Raw genomic sequence first — 26840 nt, 5'->3', positions numbered from 1 at the left:
GAACTTGGACTAACAAAAGAGTTTATTGGGGAAGAATGTTTTATGACCGTAGTTATTTAGAAATACTACGGGATGGTGATAAGTATAAGACCAGCTTTTACACAGTCTTACATTAATACTTTTTATTGATAGTCTCTGTCCTGACTTCTCTGGCTGTCCAGTGATTAGGACTCCATGGTTTCACTAGACAGGGAACTGGTTCAATCTCTGGTCAGGGAACTAAGATCCCACAAACTGCATGGTGCCCCCCACCCAAAAACCTTAACTGTGTGTTGTGATCCTGTTAGTCATCTGCACCAGGATTGGGCCACCTCCACAGCCCTGTCCTTGAGAACACACTGCTCCCACAAATTTCTTAAGACAACAGTGGCCTAATTGATATTGGGTCTGATCCTTCCAAACATTATTTTAATCTTTGGGAGTGCTCATTTTGGGTTTTAGTTGTATCCGCATTTTGTGCCTCCTGAGCACCTTTAGTTGACAGCATAGATGAGTGATGCAACAAAGCCCGATATGACGTACGTATCCAGGAGGTGATTTCTGTGTGCCTCACTCAGGGGAAATATGACATTCACCATCCACATGTGAAGCCCTCTTCCCGTCTGGGTTCTGGCAATCTACACCCTAATGTTACCACACCACAAACAATGGCAGTAACACCGCACCACTACTCCTTGCCGCTGAGATCAATTGTTAAGCCGGGTTATTCACCTTCAGTGCAGACTTCTGACCCAGTCGAGACCTCTACTCTCTAGCTAACTGGGGACCTGAGGGTCTGTTCTCTCAGCTCTTGGGACCCCACATCCCTCCCCACTCATGTCCCACCTCTTGGCTTCCTTCCCTCCATTGCCATCAGAAAATTCACACACACACAGAAATAACATCTTTCACCATTTGATGTGTATTTTAATCGCGACCATCAATTTACTAGGTTAGTGAGAGTCAGTCTTTTCCTGTTTGTCCATTTCTGAAAATGCAGACCTCTGGAAACACAAGTCTAAACTGTCTGACCTTTTCTATTTAGTTACTGGCTGCCCAGCATGTACTTCTCCTGGGTCTCATTCTGGGGTGGCTGAGCTTACCTTCTCTTTTGATTCTGCCACCGTCTTTGACCCTGCCTCATATTTTGGTACACTTTTCGGCATTGATTCAGTTGCTTACATGCACAGGAACAGAAAAAACAGTTTGGTTTTCTTGTTTTGTTCACCTTCTTTGACAGAGTGGCGTATGATCAGATTTTTGTTCTCAAGGTCCCTTTTAGAGGTCGTCTGACCCTTATGGTCATATTCCGTGCCTTGAAAGAAAGCAGAAGGGCATTAGTTTTGAGGAAAGGGTATAATATCTGTGTTGGAAGTGAGATTTCATGAAAAGCAATGTGGGCTGATGAGGGCTTTTGTGGTAGGCAAGGGCAGTGTAGAGGTCTTGGGCAGCAAAGTCAATGGAGAACGTGGGGAGCATAGATGGATTCATCTTACCTTCACACTGCCTCTGTATCTCTGTGGACAAAGGGTCTTCTTTCATCCTTTCACCCTTGAAGCACACCGCATTGGAACTCTTTTTGGCTGCCATGGCTTCCTGGGTATCTTATGATGATAGCATGACATGGCCTAACCCAGAATCTCTGCCTCTGATCTCCCTACATATACCTTCTCAGGACAATGAGGAGCCACACCCTTCAATCTAATTGGTCAGCTAGGCACTCCCCCAGCCAATGGTGGCTTTGGGGTCTTCAACATCACAATGTACCACTGTGCCCATGAACATGGGTTAGTGGGTGCTGAGGGAGGCCATGATACAACATTCTCACCCCTGACACCTCTGTGTGTCAGATTCTGGGGAGTGGTGATTCAGGGGCATGGTGTTTCTTCTCATGACCCTCAGACGTTCCTTCAGTGCCCTTTATTCTTTGACTTATATGTCCCCCTTAAATACTCCTGCCTCCTCCATCCCTGTATGAACCTCTACCAAACACTTTTCACTCCAAATCTGTTCCTCAAAGTCGTCTAATCATTTTATGTCTCAACCACCCTCTTCCTAGTGGGGGTTCTTGAGGAGCTTAAGGAACTGAAGAACAAGCACTTAATGTGGAAAAAGGTAATTAAGAACAGGTTGGGTGTTTGTGCTACTCCAATGGGCTTTAGAGACCCCAAGACTTGGTGAATCCTCAGTCTGTGGCCGCAAGGTCTATACACCGTCTCCATAAAATTACTCATCAGAGCCAAGAAACTCATAAATGTCTCTTCCACTAATATTGTTGGGGACACTTCAACTCTCATATTGAGTAGGGAAACTCACCTTGCCCCATCTACCAGAAATACATTCCCGATTTAAAAAAAAAAAAAAGTAAGATGCCCAAAGGCAACAGTCAGATGACCAATGCCCCACTGTCTCTTGACTGAATCACTTTGCCAGTGGTCTCTCATTGACAGTTATCATCAGGTAGGGCGCAATCTAGTGCTGACCAAGCTGATCAGGAGAAGTACCAGTAGGTATCTCACTGATAGTTGGCTGCTTATTGGCAGGGCCGAGCAATGCACTGTCCAATTGCTGGGCAAGGTCTGTTGCTTAGTAAGAGGATGTGGAGTAAAAAGGCAAAGCAATGGCTACCTGCTAATGGCTGTGCTCATGCTGCTCTGTTCTATAAAGATACGTTGGGTCCAGTGTGCTTTCATCTTTTTGACTGACTCCTTTCCCACCGCAGATTTTCATTTCACATGCTTGTTTAACATTTGTACATCATTCTTTTCATTGTATTCCCAGGCATGCCAGTCAGCAGTGCTTATATATATGCCCCTCCAACAGCTGCCACATGATTGCATGTGCTGCATATATTATAGCTAATATTTCAAATCCAACATGAATACCAAAGCCAGCCCACCTTGAGAACGACTTTGACAAACTTAAACCTCACAGTGATTCTTATTCTATTCACCATGTAACAAAGCAGAGTGAGCACAGCCCTAAGCAATCAGCCATTGATGTGCTTCATTTCAACCCACCCTGTTCCTAGACAACAGGTGTAGCTCAGGCCTTGCTTGGTGCCTCAGATGGCCCCATTCACAAGCAGCCAAGTGTCCATGAGTGACAATTCGTTGTCCTTCTCAGCTATTGATCAGCACCACAGTGGGCCCTGCCCCCAGTTACTGTCAAGAAGGGAGTATTGGGGAATTGATTAAGGAAAGGTGGTGTGGTGGTCATCAGCTGGAAAGTGAGAGAAGAGGCAGATTCAGGCATTCTTTTGGAGGGCCTGGAGATCACCCAGCCTTGGGCCAGTGGGTGAGCTGGAGGTGCCAGGGAATAGACTGGGGACGACATCCTGTACTGCTCCAGAGCCCTCAGTAAGGCCCTCCAGTAGCCTTGGCCCAGGCCTTGAGGAGCAGTGAACCTCTATCCCATCCCTGTCTCTGCAATCTACTAGCAGTGGCCATCTTCCTGGGCCTCAGTCTCTGAGAACTGGTCTCCTCACTTGGACAGCCTGAAGAGACAGGACCTATTGGATTGGGTTCCTGGCTCCATTAAGGATGACAGCTGGGCAGAATGTGGGAACCTTGCCCTGAAGGAGCTGCCAAATGAGATCTGTTTCTGGTTATCCAGGATGGGACATTTCAAGGTGAAAGTTGTGCCTTGAGACTTTGCCCTCACTTGACAGGGCAAGAATGACAGAAAATAACATTCATCTGGTAGAGATATATAGGAACATTATTACCTGACCATGTCCTAACTTTAAGCTCGAATGATGTGACACCAAGTCTGTAACAACTTACCACAACTCTCTCTGACATTTGCTTTTAAATGTACTCAACTGAAAACGTTCAGTAACTTTGAGTTCTTAGCACAAGAGCCACCCACATTCTCTATGAATCTGTAATAAACCTTTCCATGTTCTAAACTCTAACATTTAGTTTTGATGGGCCTCATTCTGCATCAAGCACATGGATTTGCAATTTTGATAACAACCATACTGTCAAAGGCCTGACTTGGCCTCTCTTAAACAACAGCAGAGACTGGTCAAGTGCTCACAATCATCCATAACATACCCACTGACTAGGCTTGGCTAAACGTTAGCCATGCTTCTCTCCTCTGAACTTCAGCTTTCCCCCACGCTTGAGCAAGCGCTAAGAGTCAGACATGTCTGACTCGTTTAACAGCTCATTCTAAGAATCAGCTCACTACAGAAAGAAACACTTCCTGTCAAACTGCTCCATCAAGCTGTCTGTTCATCCATCCCCAACTCTTTCCCCAGCTCTCTCTCTCTCTCAATCTCTCTCTCTCTCACACACACACACACATAGTTGCTGCGCACCCTCCTTATCTTCCATGTTAAGGAAATATCTTTTTCTGTTCCATATTGAGAGACATTAAGAACTTGTGTTCAAAGCATTCTCCCTATTGCAATCAGTTCATTTCATTTGTTCAGTTGTGTCCGACTGTGTGCAACCCCATGGACTGCAGTACACCAGGATTCCTTGTCCATCCCATATTGAGAGACATTAAGAACTTGTGTTCAAAGCATTCTCCCTATTGCAATCAGTTCATTTCATTTGTTCAGTTGTGTCCGACTGTGTGCAACCCCATGGACTGCAGCACACCAGGATTCCTTGTCCATCAGCAACTCCCAGAGCTTGCTGAAGCTCAAGACCTTCGAATTCCCGATGCCATCCAACTATCTCATCCTCTCTCATCCCCTTCTCCTTGGCCTTCATTCCTTCCTAGCATCAGGATCTTTTCCAATGAGACAGTTCATTGCATCAGGTGGACAAAGTACTGGAGTTACAGCTTCAGCGTCAGCCCTTCTAGTGAACAATAAGGACTGATACCAAACGTCCATGGAGTGGTGGCTGCATGGGTACAGGAGGCACTAGAGGAGCTACTCCACATTCAAGGTCAAGGGTGGTGGCAGTGAGGAGATATACCTCGTCTAAGGTAAGGAGCAGAGACTGTGCTTTGCTGGAGCAGCAGTGAACATATACCCCAAGTCCAAGGTAAGGGAAACCCAAGTAAGACGGTAGGTGATGTAAGACGACATCAGAGGGCAGACAAACTGAAACCAGAATCACAGAAATCTAGTCAGTCGAATCACACTAGAACCACAGCATTGTCTATCTCAATGAAACTAAGCCAGGCCCTGTGGTGCCTCCCAAGTTGGGCGGGTCATGGTGGAGAGGTCTGAGAGAATGTGGTCCACTGGAGAAGGGAAGGGCAATCCACTTCAGTATTCTTGCCTTGAGATCCACATGAACAGGATGAAAAGGCATAATGATAGGATACTGAAAGTGGAACTCCCCAGGTCAGTAGTTGCCCAATATGCCACTGGAGATCAGTGGAGAAAACTCCAGAAAGAATGAAGTGATTGAGCCAAACCAAAAACATTACCCAGTTGTGGATGTGACTGGTGACAGAGGAGAGGTCCAATGCTATAAAAAGCAATATAGCATAGGAACCTGGAATGTTAAGTTCATGAACCAAGGCAAATTGGAAGTGTCAAACAGCAGATGGCAAGAGTGAACGTCAACATTCTAGAAATCAGTGAACTAAAATGGACTGCAATGTGTGAATTTAACTCACATGACCATTCTTTTTACTATGGCGGGTAGGAATCCCTCAAAAGAAATGGAGTAGCCATCATGGTCAACAAAAGAATCCAAAATGCAGTAGCTGGGTGCAATCTCAAAAACTGTGGAATGATCTCTGTTTGTTTCCAAGGCAAACCATTCAATATCACAATAATCCAAGTCCATGCCCCAACAAGTAACAATGAAGAACTTGAAGTTGAAAGGTTCTAGGAAGACTGTCAAGACCTTTTAGAACTATCACCCAAAAAAGATGTCCTTTACATTATAGTGGACTGGAATGCAAAAGTAGGAAGTCAAGAAACACCTGGAGTAACAGGAAAATTTGGCTCTGCAGTATGGAATGAAGCAGGGCAAAGGCTAAGAGAGTTTTGCAAAGAAACATTGTGGTCATAGCAAACACCATCTTCCAACACTAAAAGAAAAGACTCTACCCATGGACCTCACCAGATGATCAACACTGAAATCAGATTGATTATATCCTTTGCAGCCAAAGATGGAGAAGCTCTATACAGTCAGCCAAACAAGACTTGGAGCTGACTGTGGCTCAGATCATGAGCTCCTTATTGCCAAATTCAGATTTAAATTGAAGAAAGTAGGGAAATCCACTAGACCATTCAGGTATGACATAAATCCATTCCCTTATGATTATACAATGGAAGTGAGAAATAGATTTAAGGGACTAGACCTGACAGATAGAGTGCCTGATGTGCTATAAACGGAGGTTGGTGACATTGTACAGGAGACAGGGATCAAGACCATCCCCATGGAAAAGAAATGCCAAAAAGCAAAAGGGCTGTCTGGGGCGGCCTTACAAATAGTTGTGAAAAGAAGAGAAGCGAAAAGCACAGGAGAAAAGGAAAGATATAAGCATCTGAATGCAGAGTAACAAAGAATAGCAAGAAGAGTTAAGAAAGCCTTCCTCAGTGATCAATGCAAAGAAATAGAGGAAAACAATGGAATGGGAGAGACTAGACATCTCTTCAAGAAAATTCGAGACACCAAGGGAACATTTCATGCAAAGATGGGCTCGATAAAGGACAGAAATTGTATGGACCTAACAGAAGCAGAAGACATTAAGAAGAGGTGGTAAGAATACCCAGAAGAACTGTACAAAAGAAATCTTCGTGTCCCAGATAATCATGATGGTTTGATCACACACCTAGGGTCAGACACCCTGGAATGTGAACTCAAGTGGGCCTTAGAAAGCATCACTATGAACAAAGGTAGTGGAGGTGATGGAATTTCAGTTGAGCTATTTTAAATCCTGAAAGAGGATGCTGTGAAAGTGCTGCACTCAGTATGCCAGCTATTTTGGAAAACTCAGCAGTGGCCACAGGACTGCAAACGGTCAGTTTTCACTCCAACCCCCAAGAAAGGCAACACCAAAGAATGCTCAAACTATGGCACAATTGCACTCATCTCACATGCAAGTAAAGTAATTCTGAAAATTCTCCAAAGCAGGCTTCATAAATATGTAAATCATGAACTTCCAGATGTTCAAGCTAGTTATAGAAAAGGCAGAGGAATCAGAGATCAAATTGTCAACATCCGCTGGATCATGGAAAAAGCAAGAGAGTTCCATAAAAATATCTATTTCTGCTTTATTGACTATGCCAAAGCCATTCACTGTGAGGATCACAGTAAAATGTGGAAAATTCTGAAAGAGATGGGAATACCAGACCACCCGACCTGCCTCTTGAGAAACTTCTATGCATGTCAGGAAGCAACAGTTAGAACTGGACATGGAACAACAGATATGTTCCAAGTAGGAAAAGAGTACATCAAGGCTGTATATTGTCACTCTGCTTATTTAATTTATATGCAGAGTGCATCATGAGAAACGCTGGGCTGGAGGAAGCACAAGCTGGACTCAAGATTGCTGGGAGAAATATCAATAAGCTCAGATATGCAGATGACACCACCGTTATGGCAGAAAGTGAAGAAGAACTAAAGAGCCTCTTGATGAAAGTGAGAGAAGAGAGTGAAAAAGTTGGCTTAAAGCTCAACATTCAGAAAGCCAAGATCATGGCATCTGGTGCCATCATTTCATGGGAAGTAGATGGGGAAACAGTGGCTGAGTTTATTTTTCTGGGCTCCAAAATCACTGCAGATGTTGACTGCAGCCATGAAATCAAAGGAAGCTTACTCCTTAGAAGTGGAGTTATGACTAACCTAGACAGCATATTAAAAAGCAGAGGAGGAGCTAAGATGGCGGAGGTGTAGGACGGGGAGAACACTTTCTCCCCCACAAATTCATCAAAAGAACATTTAAACGCTGAGTAAATTCCACAAAACAACTTCTGAAAGCCGGCAGAGGACATCAGGCACCCAGAAAAGCAACCCAAGTCTTCGAAAGGAGGTAGGGAAAAATATAAAAGACAAAAAAAGGGACAAAAGAGGGAGGAACGGAGTTCCATCCCGGGAAGGGAGTTTTAAAAAGAGAGAAGTTTCTCATTTTGATATTTGGCAAAACTAATACAATTATGTAAAATTTAAAAATAAAATAAAATTTAAAAAAAATAAAATAAAATAAAAAAAAAAAGAGAGAGAAGTTTCCAAACACCAGGAAACCTTCTCACTGCCAAATCTGTGCCGAGCCTTGGAAGCACGGAGGGCAACATAACAGGGAGGAAAAATAAATAATTAAAACCCGCACATTGGGAGCCCTACCGTAACTCCCCCAGCGGAGAAGCAGCGCAGACGCCTGCATACGCCATTAGCAAGCGGGGGCTGGGCAGGGAGGCGCGGCACGGGCTGCATCGCAAGAATCCGGCCTGAATACCCCGAGCACTATCTAAGCGAAATAATTTGGGCCAGCAAACCAGACTGTGGGATATCTACCACGCGAAAAGCTAGCCCTAACCTATGACACCGCCAGGCCCACGCACGGAATAAAGGACTGAACAGAGATAGCCGGCGGCAGACCATCCCCCTCCGGTGATAGGCAGCCAGAGCCGGAAGGGGACAATCGCAGCCCCAGAGAGACATTATCTATAAAACTGTTAGCAGGCTTCTTTGCTAACTAAAACTTCTTGGGGGTCTGGACAGTCAACATCTGCCTGAGAAAGTGTGCCGGTGCACAGCTAGATAACCGAGCGGCGGGGAGGCGATAAGTCGCAGCAATCGCATGCGCAAAACACCTCATCACCTGAGCTGCTCAGATCTGGGAAGGGCACAAAACGCAGGCCCAACTGAGAGTCTGCCCCTCTGAGGACTACCCGAGTGCCTGAACCTGAGCGGCTTGGACCTGGGAAGTACAGGCAGCCCAGGGCGGGCTGCGGATGGTTCGCGGCGGAGCAACCTAGAGCCTGAGCAGCGTGGGCAGAGAGGCTACACGCGCCGTGAACTAGGGGCAGACCCAGTGTGGCTGAGGCACTACGAGCACATGCCAGTGTTATTTGTTTGCAGCATCCCTCCCTACCTCCCCTCAGTGCGACTGAACAAGTGAGCCTATAAAAAAAAAAAAAATTAAGTCCTCTATTATTCCTTTAATTTCCACTTTTATAACCGATTACTTTGCAAAGAAAAAAAAGAAGACCCTATTTTTTTAAGCAAACTTCATATATATATATATATTTTAATAATTTTTTGACCTTTTTTTTTCTTTTTCCTTCTTTTCTTTAACATTGTATTTTTGAAATTCCAAACTCTACTCTAGATTTTTAATTTTAGCTTTTTAGTATTTGTTATCAATTTTGTACCTATAGTTTTTTTTTGTTTGTTTTTATATAATTTCTGTGACCATTTTTTATTTTTTCTTCTTCTTTTTCTCTGTTTCTTTCTCTTCTTCTTTTAAATAACATTGTATATCTGAAATTCCAAACTCTATTCTAGATTTTTAATTTATGCTTTTTGGTATTTGTTATCAATTTTGTACCTGTATTTTTTTTTATATATATCATTTATGCGACCTTGTTTGTTGTTTGTTTGTTTGTTTTCTCTGTCTCTTTCTTTTCCTTCTTCTTTTCTTTAACATCGTATTTTTGAAATTCCAAACTCTACTCTAGATTTAAAATTTTTGCTTTTATGTATTTGTTACCAATTTTGTACCTTTAAGAACCCAATCTTCAGTACCCATTTTCCACTAGGGAGCGAGATTACTGGGTTAACTGCTCTCTCTCCCTTTGGACTCTCCTTTTTCTCCACTAGGTCGCCTGTGTCTCCTCCCTAACCCCTCTCTACTCTACCCAACTCTGTGAATTTCTGTGTGTTCAAGATGGTGGAGAACACTTAGGGAACTGATTACTGGCTGGATCTATCTCCCTCCTTTTCATTCCCCCCATTTATCCTCCTGGCCACCTCTGCCACCTTCTTCCTTCTTCTCTTCTCTGTATAAATCTGTGAACAACTCTGAGCGGTCCAGTTGTGGAGTGCACATAAGGAAGAGATTACTGAATAGCCCACTCTCTCCTCTATTGACTCCACCTCAACTCATTCGGGTCACCTCTAACTCCCTCCTCACTCTTCTCTTCTCCATATAATGCTGTAAACCTCTCTGGGCGAACCAAGTTTCAGGGCAAGACATACCAAGCAAATTCTCCAGCAGCATGGAACACAGCCCTGAGCTCCTAGATACAGGCAGCCCAAAGTCACCCCAAAACCATAGACATCCCATAACTCATTACTGGACATTTCATGGCACTCCAGAGAGAAGAAATACAGCTCCACTCACCAAACACCGACACAAGCTTCCCTAACCAAGAAACCTTGACAAGCCACCTGTACAAACCCACACAGAGCGAGGAAATGCCACAATAAAGAGAACTCCACAAACTGCCAGAATACAGAGAGGACACCCCAAACTCAGCAATTTAAACAAGATGAAGAGACAGAGGAATACCCAGCAGATAAAGGAACAGGATAAAAGCCCACAAAACCAAACAAAAGAGGAAGAGATAGGGAATCTACCTGATAAAGAATTCCAAATAATGATAGTGAAACTGATCCAGAATCTTGAAATCAAAATGGAATCACAGATAAATAGCTTGGAGACAAAGATTGAGAAGATGCAAGAAAGGTTTAACAAGGACCTAGAAGAAATAAAAGAGAGTCAATATAAAATGAATAATGCAATAAATGAAATTAAAAACACTCTGGAGGCAACAAATAGTAGAATAACAGAGGCAGAAGATAGGATTAGTGAATTAGAAGATAGAATGGTAGAAATAAATGAATCAGAGAGGAAAAAAGAAAAACGAATTAAAAGAAACGAGGACAATCTCAGAGACCTCCAGGACAATATTAAACGCTACAATATTCGAATCATAGGGGTCCCAGAAGAAGAAGACAAAAAGAAAGACCATGAGAAAATACTTGAGGAGATAATAGTTGAAAACTTCCCTTAAATGGGGAAGGAAATAATCACCCAAGTCCAAGAAACCCAGAGAGTCCCAAACAGGATAAACCCAAGGCGAAACACCCCAAGACACATATTAATCAAATTAACAAAGATCAAACACAAAGAACAAATATTAAAAGCAGCAAGGGAAAAACAACAAATAACACACAAGGGAATTCCCATTAGACTAGCAGCTGATCTTTCAATAGAAACTCTTCAAGCCAGGAGGGAATGGCAAGACATACTTAAAGTGATGAAAGAAAATAACCTACTGCCCAGATTATTGTACCCAGCGAGGATCTCATTCAAATATGAAGGAGAAATCAAAAGCTTCTCAGACAAGCAAAAGCTGAGAGAATTCAGCACCACCAAACCAGCTTTCCAACAAATACTAAAGGATATTCTCTAGACAGGAAACACAAAAACAGTGTATAAACTTGAACCCAAAACAATAAAGTAAATGGCAACGGGATCATACTTATCAGTAATTACCTTAAATGTAAATGGGTTGAATGCCCCAACGAAAAGACAAAGACTGGCTGAATGGATACGAAAACAAGACCCCTACATATGTTGTCTACAAGAGACCCACCTCAAAACAGGGGACACATACAGACTGAAAGTGAAGGGCTGGAAAAAGATTTTCCATGCAAATAGGGACCAAAAGAAAGGAGGAGTAGCAATACTTATATCAGATAAAATAGACTTTAAAACAAAGGCTGTGAAAAGAGACAAAGATGGTCACTACATAATGATCAAAGGATCAATCCAAGAAGAAGATATAACAATTATAAATATATATGGACCCAACATGGGAGCGCCGCAATATGTAAGACAAATGCTAACAAGTATGAAAGGAGAAATTAACAATAACACAATAATAGTGGGAGACTTTAATACCCCACTCACACCTATGGATAGATCAACTAAACAGAAAATTAACAAGGAAACACAAACTTTAAACGATACAATAGACGAGTTAGACCTAATTGATATCTATAGGACATTTCATCCCAAAACAATGAATTTCACCTTTTCTCAAGCGCACATGGAACCTTCTCCAGGATAGATCACATCCTGGGCCATAAATCTAGCCTTGGTAAATTAAAAAAAATAGAAATCTTTCCAAGCATCTTTTCTGACCACAATGCAGTAAGATTAGATCTCAATTACAGGAGAAAAACTATTAAAAATTCCAACATATGGAGGATGAACAACACCCTGCTGAATAACCAACAAATCACAGAAGAAATCAAAAAAGAAATCAAAATTTGCATAGAAACGAATGAAAATGAAAACACAACTCAAAACCTGTGGGACACTTTAAAAGCAGTCCTAAGGGGAAAGTTCATAGCAATACAGGCATACCTAAAGAAACAAGAAAAAAGTGAAATAAATAACCTAACCCTACACCTAAAGCAAAGAGAAGAGGAAGAAATGAAGAACCCCAGGGTTAGTAGAAGGAAAGAAATCTTAAAAATTAGGGCAGAAATAAATGCAAAAGAAACAAAAGAGACCATAGCAAAAATCAACAAAGCCAAAAGCTGGTTCTTTGAAAGGATAAATAAAATTGACAAACCATTAGCCAGACTCATCAAGAAACAAAGGGAGAAAAATCAAATCAACAAAATTAGAAATGAAAATGGAGAGATCACAACAGACAACACAGAAATACAAAGGATCATAAGAGATTACTATCAACAATTATATGCCAATAAAATGGACAACGGGGAAGAAATGGACAAATTCTTAGAAAAGTACAACTTTCCAAAACTGGACTAGGAAGAAATAGAAAATCTTAACAGACCCATCACAAGCACGGAAATTGAAACTGTAATCAAAAATCTTCCAGCAAACAAAAGCCCAGGTCCAGACGGCTTCACAGCTGAATTCTACCAAAAATTTAGAGAAGAGCTAACACCTATCCTGCTCAAACTCTTCCAGAAAATTGCAGAGGAAGGTAAACTTCCAAACTCATTCTATGAGGCCACCATCACCCTAATACCAAAACCTGACAAAGATCCCACAAAAAAAGAAAATTACAGGCCAATATCGCTGATGAACATAGATGCAAAAGTCCTTAACAAAATTCTAGCAATCAGAATCCAACAACACATTAAAAAGATTATACACCATGACCAAGTGGGCTTTATCCCAGGGATGCAAGGATTCTTCAATATCCACAAATCAATCAATGTTATACACCACATTAACAAAATGAAAAACAAAAACCATATGATTATCTCAATAGATGCAGAGAAAGCCTTTGATAAAATTCAACATCCATTTATGATAAGAACTCTCCAGAAAGCAGGAATAGAAGGCATATACCTCAACATAATAAAAGCTATATATGACAAGCCCACAGCAAACATTATCCTCAATGGTGAAAAATTGAAAGCATTTCCTCTAAAGTCAGGAACAAGACAAGGGTGCCCACTTTCACCATTACTATTCAACATAGTTTTGGAAGTTTTGGCCACAGCAATCAGAGCAGAAAAAGAAATAAAAGGAATCCAAATTGGAAAAGAAGAAGTAAAACTCTCACTGTTTGCAGATGACATGATCCTTTACATAGAAAACCCTAAAGACTCCACCAAAAAATTACTAGAACTAATCAATGATTATAGTAAAGTTGCAGGATATAAAATCAACACACAGAAATCCCTGGCATTCCTATACACTAATAATGAGAAAACAGAAAGAGAAATTAAGGAAACAATTCCATTCACCATTGCAACGGAAAGAATAAAATACTTAGGAATATATCTATCTAAAGAAACTAAAGACCTATATATAGAAAGCTATAAAACACTGGTGAAAGAAATCAAAGAGGACACTAATAGATGGAGAAATATACCATGTTCATGGATTGGAAGAATCAATATAGTGAAAATGAGTATACTACCCAAAGCAATTTATAGATTCAGTGCAATCCCTATCAAGCTACCAACGGTATTCTTCACAGAACTAGAACAAATAATTTCACAATTTGTATGGAAATACAAAAAACCTCGAATAGCCAAAGCTATCTTGAGAAAGAAGAATGGAACTGGAAGAATCAACCTACCTGACTTCAGGTTCTATTACATAGCCACAGTTATGAAGACAGTATGGTACCGGCACAAAGACAGAAATATTGATCAATGGAACAAAATAGAAAGCCCAGAGATAAATCCACACACATATGGACACCTTATCTTTGACAAAGGAGGCAAGAATATACAATGGATTAAAGACAATCTCTTTAACAAGTGGTGCTGTGAAATCTGGTCAACCACTTGTAAAAGAATGAAACTAGAACACTTTCTAACACCATACACAAAAATAAACTCAAAATGGATTAAAGATCTCAATGTAAGACCAGAAACTATAAAACTCCTAGAGGAGAACATAGGCAAAACACTCTCCGACATACATCACAGCAGGATCCTCTATGACCCACCTTCCAGAATATTGGAATTAAAAGCAAAAATAAACAAATGGGACCTAATTAACCTTAAAAGCTTCTGCACATCAAAGGAAACTATTAGCAAGGTGAAAAGGCAGCCTTCAGAATGGGAGAAAATAATAGCAAATGAAGCAATGGACAAACAACTAATCTCAAAAATATACAAGCAACAACTCCTACAGCTCAACTCCAGAAAAATAAATGACCCAATCAAAAAATGGGCCAAAGAACTCAATAGACAGTTCTCCAAAGAAGACATACAGATGCCTAACAAACACATGAAAAGATGCTCAACATCACTCATTATCAGAGAAATGCAAATCAAAACCACTATGAGGTACCATTTCACGCCAGTCAGAATGGCTGTGATCCAAAAGTCTACAAGCAATAAATGCTGGAGAGGGTGTGGAGAAAAGGGAACTCTCTTACACTGTTGGTGGGAATGCAACCTAGTACAGCCACTATGGAGAACAGTGTGGAGATTCCTTAAAAAACTGGAAGTAGAACTGCCTTATGATCGAGCAATCCCACTACTGGGCATACACACTGAGGAAACCAGAAGGGAAAGAAACAAGTGTACCACAATGTTCATCGCAGCACTGTTTATAATAGCCAGGTCATGGAAGCAACCTAGATGTCCATCAGCAGATGAATGGATAAGAAAGCTGTGGTACATATACACAACGGAGTATTACTCAGCCATTAAAAAGAGTACATTTGAATCAGTTCTAATTAGGGGGATGAAACTGGAACATATTATACAGAGTGAAGTAAGCCAGAAAGAAAAACACCAATACAGTATACTAACACATATATATGGAATTTAGAATGATGGTAACAATAACCCTGTGTACGAGACAGCAAAAGAGACACTGATGTATAGATCAGTCTTGTGGACTCTGTGGGAGAGGGAGAGGGTGGGGAGATTTGGGAGAATAGCATTGAAACATGTATAATATCATGTATGAAACGAGTCGCCAGTCCAGGTTCGATGCACGGTACTGGATGCTTGGGGCTGGTGCACTGGGACGACCCAGAGGGAGGGTAGGGGAGGGAGGAGGGAGGAGGGTTCAGGATGGGGAATGCGGGTATACCTGTGGCAGATTCATTTCGATATTTGGCAAAACTGATACAATATTGTAAAGTTTAAAAATAATATAAAATTTAAAAAAAATAAAATAAAAAGCAGAGACTCTGTGGGAGATGGTGCGGTGATTTGGAGAATGGCATTGAAACATGTATAATATCATATATGAAATGAATCGCCAGTCCAGGTTTGATGATTGATACAGGATGCTTGGGGCCGTTGCACTGGGATGACCCAGAGGAATGGTACGGGGAGGGAGGTGTGAGGGGCATACAGAATGGGGATCACATGTACACCTGTGGCAGGTTCATGTTGATGTATGCAAAACCAATGCCATATGTAAATTAATTATCCTCCCATTAAAATAAATAAATTTATATTAAAAATAAAAAGCAAAGACATTACTCTGGCAACAAGTTCTGTCTAGTCAAGGCTATGGATTTTCCAATGGTCAGGTATGGATTGAGAGTTGGACTATAAAAAAGCTGAGCACCAAAGAATTGATGCTTTTGAACTGTGGTGTTGGAGAAGACTCTTGAGAGTCCCTTGGACTGCAAGGAGATACAACCAGTCCATCCTAAGGGATATCAGTCCTGAGTGTTCATTGGAAAGACTGATGTTGAAACTGAAACTCCAATATTTTGGCCACCTGAAGTGAAGAGCTGACTCATTGGTAAAGACCCTGATTATGGGAAATATTGAGGGCAGGAGGAGAAGGGGACGACAGAGGGAGAGATGGTTAGATGGCATCACCAACTCAATGGACATGGGTTTGGGGGGACTCCACGAGTTGGTGATGGATAGGGAGGCCTGGTGTCCTGTGGTTGATGGTGTTGCAAAGAATCAGACACGACAGACAAACTGAACTGACTTCCTCTCAGTCTTTCAGTGGAGACCAGTCCTTTTGTCTTCCCATTTGTCTCTGCCTCTCTGAGTTTAAGTGCATCAGTTATCTGTTATGGTCTTGAAGGTGTGATCTTGTGGGGGAGCTTCATTGTACAGTGTGTACCATAGTCAACGGGTGGTGGGGGTGGGGCTGGATTTGATGGATCACAAGTCACAACTTTCCTTAGGTTGTGCCAGCACCTATGGCTGGGAAGTTCAGTGGTACCAGGTCTTGCCATGGTCCAGCCCCACCTATCCAGGGTATTCAAAGGAGAGACGGCGTAGTCGAGGATCAGGAAACAATTGCTTAATTAAATGTTAATTAAGGATATAAACAGTAATAGAATGAGGACAGCTCAGTGAGGAAATTCAGTGAAGATAAACAGCTGAGTAGCTTGGTTTACACGGGAGACCAATAAAACTTCAAGACAAGAAGTTTGCACCACTTACGTAGGCCGAAGGCATCCTTCCGTTCTCCTGAAGGAGAGGAAACATTGAGGCCTCCCCGGTCGGATCTTAGAAGCCCAGGCATAATTAGTAAGCATGGTGGGTTCCACGCTCCAGATGGAGACTCAGCCAGAGTGAGAGAGAGAGCGACATGGGGAGACCAAGTTTTGGTGAACAAGGCCTGCACTTTATTTTCCAAAGTAGTTTTTATACCTTAAGTTATGCATAGAGGATAATGGGGGAAGGGGTGGAGTCATGCAAGGACAGCAGTTCCTGGTTCTAATCGAAGCCAGGCTTTCAAACTTATCATATGCAAAAGTTCAGGTGATTTACATCATCTTCTGGCCAGGAGGCCTGTTAACATTTTAAGAAACTTATTTTTCTCTAAAGGTGATTATTCCAAAGTCAGGCACCAGCCTCCAGAAAAGGACTGGACAAAGCTGCATTCCTATAGGGCAAAGGTGAGGTGGGCTCAATCAAGAAAAGAATTAACTCAAAGGTCCAAGGTTACAAACATTGAGGCTACTACTTACATTTCTATACACCCATTATATCAATCAATACACTGCCAAGGACACAGTAGGTGAGGAGTATGGAGACTTAGCAGCAAACATTGGCCCAATAAGTGAAAAACCCTTCACTAATACAATTTTTAATCAATCTTTTAACTACTGAAAGGAATCTGTGTTTAGACAGTTTAGAACATCTCCCGCCTCTCACAGTTGGGAGGCTCTGAACAATCACATGTGGCTGGAAAAACCTATTAGGGCAGGCTAGAGGATTTCCAAAGGAGTTTGTAGGTTGAAACACTGTCACACCCAGGAATTATTAACTGGAGCTGTAAGCTAACTCTTTTTTCAGACAGACGTAGTGGGGGGCAGCCCCCCATAAAGTCACAGGTGTAGGTGAAAGCACAAAGCAGAAAGTAGGCAGGCACTGGTTTTGGGGATAGATGCTCAAGAACTTCCAGGAAGACTCCTGAGGCTCGATCCCGCGATTGCATATGCCGAGCCTCCTTCCTCATGACCTTTGTCATGGGCGGAGTTCCTCACACTGGCTCCCAGCAGTGATAGAATTCCAGTTGAGCTATTCCAGATCCTGAAAGATGATGCTGTGGAAAGTGCTGCACTCAATATGCAGTATGCACTCAATATGCAATATGCCGGATCCCGGCAAGGTCTGAAGCCAGATGTGAGGCAGAGACTTCCTTTTCCTCAGTGGCTTTCACTGTCCTATTGGGGGCAGGGTGGGATCCCAAGTTTCTGGAGCAGAAGCCCTGAATGTCAGGCCAGATCTGGCTGTGTTCCCTCAAGTCTGTATGCTCCCCTCTCCCCGCACTGCAACCCTTGCCACAGAGGGCCAAGAGGAGCATGTTCTGGTTAGAAAAATAACAAAAGGAGCAAATCTCCAGGATGGGTGCTTACAGAGATCCAGGCTACCTCCCACGTGCCATCTGTGCCATCATCATCAGTAGCTTCTCCTGCCGTGCTTAAACATACCTTCTGGTCTGAGACGTCTTGGTCCCTCACAGCTAATCACTTCCCCCAGGTTCTGCTATCCCTGCCCTGTTGAAGAGGGGTGCTATTGGGCAGGTGAGGCCTTCATAGGCTCTGGGCACATACTGGGTCATCTGCTGTGGCAGTCTGGCCTCCATCTGAGATCAGGACTTCTGATACGCTGCCTATAAAAGTGCCCTCCATGAGCATGACCCCGGCTCTTCCACCCGCATGCCGCCCTGGGCTAGATGCACCCCTGTTTCCCACATCCCAGCTGTCAGCTGGTCATGGCAGCCCCTGCTCCAGTGCAGATCGGCCACACGGAGTAAGCAGGGCGTGTGTAAGTGTCAGCCGTTGTTGGGAAAACAGGCATCCACAAATGCGGTCTTCATCTGTCCTCTTCATTGTGGCTTGGGAGCAAGCCCCTGAGCACATGCTCCTGGAGGGGGGAGTCCGGGCTTCCTATAGACTTCCTTTTAGTCCACATAGCCCTGCAACCATCTAATGGTGTTTCGCTTCCCTGTGTCATACCCCAAGACTTGTGTGTCCAATATATGGTGGGAACCGCTCACACCCAGGGCATATCTCCACCCGTGTAATCTCCCTTATATTCTGAGTCCTCTCCCATGGGCACACGTCAGAACTTGAATCATCCTTTTCCCTTCATACCCTGTTCCCTGTGGATCTTTCTTTGAGAATAAGTTTGGGAAAATTTCTGCATTTTCCAATTAGATTTTTGAGCTAATTGTTCTACATGTTGATGGATTCTTTTTATTTTTTTTCATTCGAGGATATTTGATTTACCATGTTGTGTTTCAGGTGTCCAGAAAAGTGATTCAGCTTTACATATACATGTATTTATGCTTGCCACTTGGCTCAGTTGTTAAAGAATCACCTTGCAATGAAGGAGATTTGGGTTCAATCCCTGGGTTGGGAAGACATGCTCACAGGGACATGACGAGCCTCTCCAGTATTCTTGCCTGGAGAATCTCATGGACAGAGGAGCCTAGCAGGCTACAGTCTACAGGTTCACAAAAAGTAGGGCACTTCTGAATCCACTGAGCTTGCATAGTCACACACACATATATCTGTTCCTTTATAAATTCTTATCCATTTTTGTTGTTACAGAATTTCAAGCAGAGTTCCCTGTGGTTTGTAGTAGGTCCTTGTTGGTTATGTATTTTATATTTAGTGGTATCACTATATATGTTAATCCCCAGCTCCCAGTTCCTCCCCCTGCCCCAACTTTCATTTGGTAACCATCAGCTTGGCTTCTATGTAGATGTGTTTTTGATGTTCTTTAGGGGAGGCAGTTTAATAGATTGAAGTCGTCCTACTTTTCTATTTTTGCTTTGGTTGCCTATGATTTCGGTGTCACATACATAAATTCACGTCTAAGACCAATGTTTACAACTTCTCCAGGATGTTTTCTTCTAGTTGATTTATAGTTTCAGATCTTGCATTTAAATCTTTAATCAACTCTGAGTTTAGTTTTTTATGTGGTATAAGGTAAGGGTCCTATTTCAATCTTTTGCGTTCAGATTTCTAGTTGCCCACGGCAGTTAATTGAAGAGATGGTGAGGTGAAACTTAATCATGATCATCTCAAGGCAGTAATGAGTGACAAGCCTGTAGGAAAGGCACTGGAGTGAGGGACTGGGCCAGGAGCATGTTAAGTTTGCGGACTCCCACTTGATTCCGGCTGATACGTGGATGTGATCCTGGGCAGATGCGTTCTGACCCTAGGCACATAGAGTTTCTCTTGACATTTGCCAATCAAGAGAAGCCTCTGGGCCAGCAGTATTGTGCACTCATCATGAATCCATGGGCACTGCTTTGGCTTTTGCATTTGGTGTCATGAAAATGGGTGGTCTTAATACAAAGACATAGAGTTCCTCTTGACTACTGATAAAAGAAGCTTCTCATTTAAGTTCCTTTGACTTCAGATACATTCTCTAGTTTATGAGTTTTACTATATTTTCAAACAGATTCTTGGACATACATGGCAGAAGAGATTAATTCTCTCCCGAAAGTCTTAGATAATCCAACTTCTGATAATATTTTATATGACCACACTGTTGATTTCTAATCTGTTTACTTCTCTGGCATGCATTTCTGATAAGATACATACTCAAAGATTTATCCTTCACACTGCATGTAATGAACTGCAAGTGGTTAGAGAATGTGAACATATTAATACACAAGAGAATGATTAACTACATTTGCTTGGGAGGTGACCATTAGGCTGGCCTCAGATGATTGCTTGTTTCTGAGTCACAGAAGAAAGGATGGACACAGACATAGAGGAAAGTAGAAGGTCTTAGGGAAATCACTGTATCAGTCAATAGAGGTTGTTATGGACACAGCTAGAGGGGTCAGTTGGAATCTATTCATAGCGCACCTGTATAAGTGGAGTATATAGATTTTCTACTACACTTTGTGAATGCTAATGAGCAAACACCCCACCCCAATACAACACAGCATTTGCAATAGGACTAGTCATGTTTGAATCACAATATACTGTCCTTTTCCAGGAGAGTTACAGTATCTGATATTGATATACTGTTGTTGATCTAAATGAATATAGCCTTTCTCAACTCATGACGTAGTGTTTATGTTTTTCTCTTTTAATGATAAGAGTCTTTGGATCCTTTTTTTTAAATTTTTTTAAATTTTATTTTATTTTTAAACTTTACAATATTGTATTGGTTTTGCTAATTATCAAAATGAATACGCCACAGGTATACCTGTGTTCCCCATCCTGAAGCCTTCTCCCTCCTCCCTCCCCATACCCTCCCTCTGGGTCGTCCCAGTGCACCAGCCCCAAGCATCCAGTATCGTGCATCGAACCTGGACTGGCGACTCATTTCATACATGATATTATACATGTTTCAATGCCATTCCCCGAAACTCCCCACCATCTACCTCTCCCACAGAGTCCATAAGACTGATCTATACATCAGTGTCTCTTTTGCTGTCTCGTACACAGGGTTATTTTTACCATCTTTCCTCAATACTTTCTGCAAGCTGGCAGTATATCCATGTATATAAAATATATACCAGGACTACTTTAGGGAAACAAGGCCCTCTAACCTCCACCTTTGGTCCACCTCAGGAATTTCCTGATAGCTCAGTTGGGAAAGATTCTGCCTGGTAAGCTGTAGACATCAGTTCAATTTCTGGGTAGGGAAGGTCTGCTGGAGAAGGGATAAGCTACCTACTCTAGCATTCTTTGGCTTCCCTGGTGGCGCAGCTGGTGAAGAATCTGCCTTCAATGTGGGATGCCTGGGCCTGATCCCTGGTTTGGGAAGATACCCTGGAGTAAAGGAAGGCTACCCACTCCAGTATTCTGGCCTGGAGAATTCCATGGACTGTAGAGTCCATGGGGTCACTAACCGTCGGACACGACTGAGCAACTTTCACTTTCAGCTCTTCAGGCCTAGTAATCTGTTACCTTCCCCTACAGCAAGTATTTCAGTCAGTCCTACAACAGGGCATTAGAGAGTGATAGTGTTAAATGGTGATAATATATACAGATCTGGAATCACAGCACCCACCTATCAGGGCTCTCTGTCCATATCATCCTGGTAGCTGCTTACCTGACTAATTTTCACAGGCAGAGTTGATAGTTCTCCCACTTCCTTTGAAAGGACAACAAACCCAGGGTCCTCCTTCACTCTTAATGATTTTAAATCACATTCAGGGACTGATTTTGAGTCATCAACTGTGTCTCTCAGGTGTTAAAGCGCCCGAAAGATTTAACTAGGGAACTGCAGTCCAGATAAAAGATACCGTAGCATTGACTTAAAATCTGAACTCAACTCTTTTGATGTAGATGGTGAAACTCTGTTTTAATTGCTTCTAAAATGCTTTCTGTAAACACACAGGATTCCTCTGGTAGAGACTCTGCCTTATATATCTCCATGTTTGATTGATTACTCCTTGAAACTATACAAACACTTCAAAACTAAAGTTAACACCAAGTTAAATATTTGATACTCTTCTTTTTAAACCACGAAAACTTGTAGAACTTGGACTGACAAAAGAGTTTATTGGGGAAGAATGTTTTACGACTGTAGTTATTTAGAAATACTAGGGGATGATGATAAATATAAGACCAGCTTTTACACAGTCTTAAACTAATACTTTTATCAAAAGTCTCTGTCCTGACTTTTCTGGATGTCCAGTGCTTAGGACACCATGAATTCACTAGAAGGTGAACCGGTTCAATCCCTGGTCAGGGATCTAAGATCCCACAAACTGCATGGTGCACCCCACCCAAAAACATTATCTGTGTGTCGTGATCCTGTTAGTCATCTGCACCAGGATTGGGCCAAATCCACTGACCTGCCGTTGGGAACACACTGCACCCACAAATTTCGTAGGATAACAGTGGCCTAATTGATATGTGATCTGATCCCTCCAAATATTATTTTAATCTTTGGGAGAGCTAATTGTGGGTTTTAGTTGTATCCACATTTTGTGCCTCCTGAACACCTTTAGCTGACAGCATAGATGAGAGATGCAACAAATCCCAGCATGACGTAAGTGGCCAGGAGGTGATTTCTGCCTGCCTCACTCAGGGGAAGTATGACATTCACCATCCCCATGTAAAGCCCTCTTCCCATCTGGGTTCTGGCAATCTAGACCCTAATGTCACTCCACACCCCAAACAATGGCAGTAGCCCCGCACCACTACTCCTTGCTGCTGAGATCAGTTGTTAAGCAGGGTTATTCACCTTCAGTGCAGACTCCTGACTCAGTTGTGACATTTAATCTCTGGCTATTTGGGGAACTGAGTGTCTGTTCCCTCAGCTCTTGGGAACCCACATCCCTCCCCACTCAGGTGCTCACCTCTTTGCTTCCTTCCCTCCCTTCCCATCAGAAAATTCACACACACACACATATCATCTTTTCACCATTTGATGTGTATTTAATCGCAGCCACCAGTTTACTATGTTAGTGTGAAAGTCAGTCTTTTCCTGGTTGGCCATTTCTAAGAAAGCAGACCTCTGCAGACACAATTCTAAACTGTATGACCTTTTCTATTCAGTTATTGCCTGACCAGGTTGTACTTCTGCAGGGTCTCTCATTCTGGGGTGGCTGAGCTTACCTTCTCTTTTGATTCTGCCTAATTCTTTGAATCTGCCTCATATTTTTGTCATCTTTTCGGCTTTGATTCAGTTTCTTCTGTGCACAGGAACAGAAAAAACAGTTTGGTTTTTTGTTTTCTTCACCTTCTTCGACTGAGTGGCATTTGATCGGATTTTCAGTCTCAAGGTTCCTTTTATTGGTCTTCTGACCCTCATGGTCATATTCCGTTCCTTGAAAGACAAGAGAAGGGTATTAGTTTTGAGGAAATGGTGTAACATCTGAGTTGGAAGGGAGATTTCATGAAATGGAATGTGGGATGATGAGGGCTTTTGTGGCAGGCAAGGGCAGTGTAGAGGTCTTGGGCAGCAAAGTCAATGGAGAACGTGGGGAGCATAGATGGAATCATCTTACCTTCACACTGCCTCTGTATCTCTTTGGACAAAGTGTCTTCCTTCGTCCTTTCACCCTTGAAGCACACTGTATTGGAACTCTTCTTGCCTGCCATGGCTTCCTGGTTACCCTATGATAATAGCATGAAATGGCCTAACCCAGAATCTCTGCCTCTGACCTCCCTATATATACCTTGTTAGGACAATGAGGAGCCACACCATTCAGTCTGATTGGTCAGCTAGGCACTCCCCCAGCCAATGGTGGCTTTGGGGTCTTAGACATCACAGTGTAAAATTGTGCCCATCAACATGGGTTAGTGGGTGCTGAGGGAGGCCATGATACAACTGTCTCACCCCTGACCCCTCAGTGTGTCTCATTCTGGGGAGTGGTGATTTAGGGGCATGGTGTTTCTTCTCATGACCCTCAGACATTCCTTCAGTGCCCTTTATTCTTTGACTTATATGTCCCCATTCAACACTCCTGCATCCTCCTTCCCTGTATGAAACTCTACCAAACACTTTTCACTCCAAATCTGTTCCTCAGAGTCGTCTAGTCATTTCCTCTTTTGACCACTCTTTTCTAGTGGGGATTCTTGAGGGGCTTAAGGAACTTAAGAGCAAGCACTAAACACGGAAAATAGTAATTAAGAACAGGTTTGATATTTTTGCTACTCCAATGAGCTTTAGAGACCACAAGAGTTGGTAAATCCTTAGTTTGTTGTGCCAAGGTCTATACACCGTCTCCATAAAATTACACATCAGAGCCAAAAAAGTCATAAATGTCTCTTTCACTAATATTGTTGGAGACACTTCACCTCTCATATTGAGTAGGGAAACTCAATTTGCCCCATCTACAAAAAATTCATTGCTGATTAAAAAAAAAAAAAAAGTAAGGTGCCCAAAGGCAAGACTCAGATGACCAATGCACCACTGTCTCTTCACTGAATCACTTCCCCAGTGGTCCCTCATTCACAGTTATCATCAGGTAGGGCCCAATGTGAAGCTGACCAATAGCTGAGTAGGAGAAGTATCAGTAGTTATCTCCCTGATAGTTGGTTGCTTATTGGCAGGGCCGAGTGATGCACTGTCCAATTGCTGGGCAAGACCTGTTGCTTAGTAACAGGATGTGGAGTAATACAGCAAAGCAATGACTGCCTGCTAATGGCTGTGCTCATGCTGCTGTGTTCCATAAGGATACTTTATGTCCAGTGTGCTTTAATCTTTTTGACTGATTCTTTTCCCACAGCAGATATTGGTTTCACATGCTTGTTTAACTTTTGTACATCATTCTTTTCATTGTATTTCCAGGCATGCCAGTCAGCATTGCTTATCTATAGACCCCTCCAGTAGCTGCCACATGATTGCATGGGCCGCATATATTATAGCCAATATTTCGAAGCCAACAAGAATGTCAAAGCCAGCCAACCTTGAGAACTAATTTGACAAACCTTAACCTCACAGTGATTCTTATTCTACTCACAATGTAACAGATAGAGTGAGCACAGCCCTATGCAGTTATCCATTGATGTGCATCATTTCAACCCACCCTGTTCCTAGACAACAGGTGTAGCTCAGGCCTTGCTTGGTGCCTCAGATAGCCCCACTTACAAGAAGCCAACTGTCATTGAGTGACCATTCGTTGTCCTGCTTAGCTATTGATCAGCACCACAGTGGGCCCTGCCTTCCAGTTACTGTCAAAAAGGGACTATTGGGGAAGTGATTAAGTAAGGGTGCTGTGGTGGTCATCAGCTGGAAAGTGAGAGAAGAGGCAGATTCAGGCATTCTGTTGGAGGGCCTGGAGATCACCCAGCCTTGGGCCAGTGGGTGAGCTGGATGTCCCAGGGAATAGACTGGGGACGACATCCTATAGTGCTCCACAGCCCTCACTAAGGCCCTCCAGTAGCCTTGGCACAGGTCTTGAGGAGCAGTGAACCTCTCCCTCATCCCTGTCTGTTCAAACTACTAGCAGTGGCCCTTTCCCTGGGCGTCAGTCACTGAGAACTGATCTCCTCACCTGGACAGCCTAAGGACACAGGACCTGTTGTGTTGGGTGCCTGGCTCCATCAAGGATGAGAGCTGGGCAGAATGTGGGAACCTTGCCCTGAAGCAGCTGCCGAATGAGATCTGTTTCTGCTTAACCAGGATGGGACATTTCAAGGTGAATGCTGAGCCTTGAGACTTGCCCTCTCTTGACAGGGAAAGAATGACAGAAAATAACATTCATTTGGTAGAGATATATAGGAACATTATTACCTGGCCATGACCTAACTTTAAGCACAAAGGATGTGAAACCAAGAAGTCTGTAAACTTACCACAAATCTCTCTGACATTTGCTTTTAAATGTACTTAACTGAAAACTTTCAGTAACTTTGGGTTCTTAGGGCAAGAGCCACCCACATCCTTCTATGAATCTGTAATAAACCTTTCCCTGTTCCAAACTCTAACATTTAGTTTTGATGGGCCTCATTCTACATCAAGCACATGGATTTGCAATTTTGATAACAACCACACTGTCGAAGGGCTGACTTGGCCTCTCTTAAACAACAGCAGAGACTGGCCAAGTGCTCACAGTCATCCACGACATACCCACTGACTAGGTTGGCTAAACGTTAGCCATGCTCCTCTCCTCTGAACTTCAGCTTTCCCCCACGCTTGAGCAAGTGCTAAGAGTCAGACATTTCTGAATCCTTTAACAGCTCATTCTAAGAATCAGCTCACTACAGAAAGAAACACTTCCTGTGAAACTGCTCCATCATGCTGTCTGTTCATTCATCGTAACCTCTTTCCCCATCACACACACACATACACAAACTTACACATACGCACATAGTTGCTGTGCACCCTCCTTATCTTCCATGTTAAAGAAATATCTTTTTCTGTTCCGTTTAGAGACACCTTAAGAACTTGTGTTCAAAGCATTCTCCCTATTGCAATCAGTTCATTTCATTTGTTCAGTTGTGTCTGACTGTTTGCAACCCCATGTCCTGCAGCACACCAGGATTCCTTGTCCATCACCAACTCCCAGAGTTGCTGAAACTCAAGTCCATGGAATCCCTGATGCCATCCAACCATCTCATCCTC

Source organism: Bos grunniens, chromosome X (genome assembly GCF_055505025.1).
Source record: "Bos grunniens cultivar Pamir isolate PY7600 chromosome X, Bosgru_T2T1.0, whole genome shotgun sequence".
Taxonomy (NCBI): domain Eukaryota; kingdom Metazoa; phylum Chordata; class Mammalia; order Artiodactyla; family Bovidae; genus Bos; species Bos grunniens.
The sequence above is the reverse complement of the archived record's forward strand: the minus strand, read 5'-3'. Positions refer to the sequence as shown.